The sequence below is a fragment of the Acomys russatus genome, chromosome 21, assembly GCF_903995435.1.
Source record: "Acomys russatus chromosome 21, mAcoRus1.1, whole genome shotgun sequence".
Lineage (NCBI taxonomy): Eukaryota > Metazoa > Chordata > Mammalia > Rodentia > Muridae > Acomys > Acomys russatus.
This window is the reverse complement of record NC_067157.1, coordinates 28,931,098-28,934,787: the sequence shown is the minus strand read 5'-3', so window position 1 is coordinate 28,934,787 and position 3,690 is coordinate 28,931,098. Positions and strand designations below refer to the sequence as shown.

Sequence of the window (3,690 nt, the reverse complement as noted above, 5' to 3'; positions counted from 1 at the left end):
TAACTTAGGTAGCACCTTCGCTCGCTCTTGCAGATCCTTCTTCCCTTGGCTTCTTACAGTCAGTATTTACAGTCCTCAGGCTGCGGTCAGCGTGTTGCGCGAGGACAGATTAATACCAACTCAGAGCACTTCTTACATCGCGGAAGTTTTCTAACGTTTGGCAGTTTCACTACAGACAATTTTTATATTGACCTTTTGACTTTCCAGTCCTATGACTTTGTACTTAGTAGAGTCAGGGACTCTCCGGACTGGAGAATTACAGAGCTCACTGACCAAGCACTGTGCTCAGAGACCAACGCCCCACAGTGCAGTACTTCTCAGACGTATGCTTTGCCACAGATTTCCAGAACAGGAGGAGCAGCGCGGCTGTGCCCTCCCCTTTTACTACTAAAAGGAAAACCAGGCAGCTTCAAGCCTTAGTGCTTTCTTTCTTAACATTCCTAGGTTCAACACTCCCCATTATCTGAACACTTGAGTAGAACACTCGCTTTGTAGGAAACTTCCCTGTCTCCATGTCAAACTGACCTTTGCCTCAGAGCAGGCATAGCGCTAAGATAGTTGACAACTCGCAGGTGCTGGGGAGAAGAGAGTGGAGACGGTGGTGGGGTGGTGTTGGCTGTAAGAAGGCGATACCATGTAAAGCTGACACCAGAGACCTGATAGGGGCTTATTAACTGTATTGAACATTTTTCTCATTTGCTTTTGACTATGTATAGTTGTTATGCCAGATTAGATTTAGAGCAGCTTCAAGTTGTATTAAATGATATTTTGCTTTATGTAATACTGTTATAAAATAAAAGTTTGTTTATTCTATAAATGTGTCACTTCTTTTTTCATAAACATTAAGGAAGTAAACTGGAGTGCTATTTTTCCATCAGAAAATCTAGTGTTTTGTAAAAACACTTAAATAGCATTTTAAGAACACTTAAGTTCTGTCCTGTCTTTTTAATTGTTGCTTCTGCCGGCATCTGTGATCTGACGTGGTAGAAATCGCAGCATGTTTGCCGACTCAGTGTTCAGCGTGCCACATCCCTTGCACTAGGGAAACAGTGCTCCTGGTTTGTTTAAATCCTGCAAAGGATTTCTGTCTAACTTTTCTTGGTGTGCTTTCAGGAGATATTTCAGCTGCCTCAGTTGTGCCTTGCTGCTGTGCCTCGTGTCCTACTTATGTCTGCTATGTGTTCATGTAGCGGGCGGCGCACGCTGCTGAGGGAATGCATCTAAGTGTGATTGAAATGGCTTCCTAGAAGCTTTCGCCATGGCATACCACATTACGGGCTTAGTCTTTTAAACATGATACAGAAAAATGGTCAACAGAGTGCAATCTTTTTGCAGTGTGATACAGAATTTCTTTATGTAGTCATTTAAAATGAGCACAGGAAATATAATTTGCAAAGCTGTCTTTGAGATCTGTTCCCACAAAATTATCTCCCAACTTGTGAAAGGCTCTTCTCATGTTCTCTATAATTGTTGCAGAAATGACTGTCTGAGAATCCCTGTCTCAGCTAGCCAAGCCTTGGGAATGTTATGAGACCAAATGTGCTTCTGTAAATACACTTCCCATAACACCGTTCGTGTATGTAGAGTCCATATTTAAAACTCATGGCTGGATCTTCCAGAGACGGTGGGTGAGAACTGTTCTTGATAACAGCAGTGACGGATAGCGCCTCTATAGTGCCGTTGGCGAGGCAGTACCATCGGTGGATGGGCCTTGTTTTATCTGCTGAGGCAGCGCGAACAGGGATCTTGTAGTAATCAAGAGCATTTTAGAGACATGGTACCCAAAGAGCTACTTGGAACAATACTGATAATTACCCCTGTGGGAGCATCACTAAAGGCTATCTCCTTAAGAACTTCCTGTGTCTCATGAAAAAGGGATTTCCAGAATGTCTTTGTTTCATCACTGGGCCAAGTGGCAGAATAAGTAGGAAAGTGGGCCAGAGAGTTTTAAGATACAGATTTGAGCTGGAGAGTACCCAGCCCCGCCACTGCAGGAGATCCAGGCCAGGCTGATGAAGACATGGTTTCCTGGTGAGCCAGTCGCTCTCCCCTAGGCAACCCACACACACCCAGGGTCTGAAGATGCTGAGATCAATGTGAAATTTTCTAAAGTGTCACAAAAATAAATTCATCTTCCTGGGCACAGTCCTTGGAGGAGATTATATTCTGGGGAAATATGTACAGAAAAAAATTAAGAGAAATAGAAGAAAGAGAAGCCACGAGAACACATTGCCCAAGCTCGGAGACAGTACCATTTTGAAAATAACCAGAGGACTTGCAATAGGACAGGCTGTCTATTCTGCCAACACTGAGAGAAGCCTTAACACGGCAACTCAACTCTGAGAGTCTAACAGCATTATTGAAAAACAAGCCTTCAGACAAGCTGAAAATATTATCTAATGATTGTAAGCTTCACAAGAAGTATTGTAGCTGTATATAGCAAGTGTATGCTGGTGGCTCTTTTGTGAGTCCAGTTAGAACATAATTGGCAGATATATTTACCTGGATAATGCATCAGTTGGCAAAAACGGCACTACTGTTCTTGCTCCCCCAGATGTATAGCTGAAGTGTTTATCAAGTACTCAACACCTCCTTGGAGATGGCCTGACAGAATTGGTCACGGTCATTAAACAAGCTGTACACAGAGGATTTTAGGAAGTATTTCCCTTAAACATTCTTTGTCCCTTTTGGACTTGGAACAAAAACTAAAAGAAATCAGAATTCTTTTTGAGCAGCATAGGTATTCTTCTTGGATTGATGTCTCTAAGTCTTCACTGTGCCGGTATATGATGCCAGATGAGGAAGCACCATTAGTAGCTGAGGCCTATGGTCTTGCTCCCAGAGATTTTACCACTACTAATCTCAATGAGACAAGGGGCATGCTGGGAAGTCCAGCTTTTAGTACAGTTTTAAATACCTGTTTGAACAGAGGCTTTAGTCGGCTTCTAGACAACATGGCAGAATTCTTTCGGCCCACTGAACAGAACGTACACCATGGAAACCCCATAAACAGTCTGTCCAGTGTCAGCCTGCCTTCACTAAGATAATGCCCATAGTAAATGGACAGACCCATTCAGTTTGCAGTGAAACGCCTAGTCATTTTGTGCAGGATCTGTCGTTGATGGAGCAGGTAAGCTTTGCTGCTAAGGTATATGAAGCAGAAATGATTTTTTTTTTTTCCTTTTAAGAAAAACCACAGCGGGATTCATTATATTAAAAAGTACTCTAAATAAATCATCTATACCTAGAGTGACAGTTCGCATCCACAGTGCCTAATAAAATCCATTCTGGAGCAAAGTCATTTCATAATGAAGCAGATCCCTTTGGCACCTCATCAGCATCTACTCCAGCAGGTGTATCTCTCTGGTGCAGATCACGTCAGCATCGCTCATGATCTGTGGCAGCCTGCATGGCTGATCCAAACAAGCAAATAACTTATGTGCGTGCATGGGATGGGATGCACTGTCCTTTCACATAGGCAAAGAAGGAAAATCTGTCATGAGAAGTAGATCTAGGATGTGTAGACTCTGAAGTTTCCTGGACCTTGAAGTGAGCAAGAGCAAGCCGGCTTCTCTCCAGTCACCCTTTGAAGGGGGAGCACATGATGTGTCTCACACAAACCTAGACAGAGGGCGGATCTTCTAGAAATCACTGGGTTTTAATACCTGTGATCTTTATTTTCCTTTGCTA

General features: G+C 43.1%; 1 pseudogene; it reads left to right on the top strand.

The window, feature by feature from the left end:
- Positions 1-2,082: 2,082 nt before the first annotated feature.
- LOC127204960 (peroxisomal biogenesis factor 3-like) lies at positions 2,083-3,187 on the top strand (annotated as a pseudogene).
- The last annotated feature ends 503 nt before the right edge of the window (positions 3,188-3,690 follow it).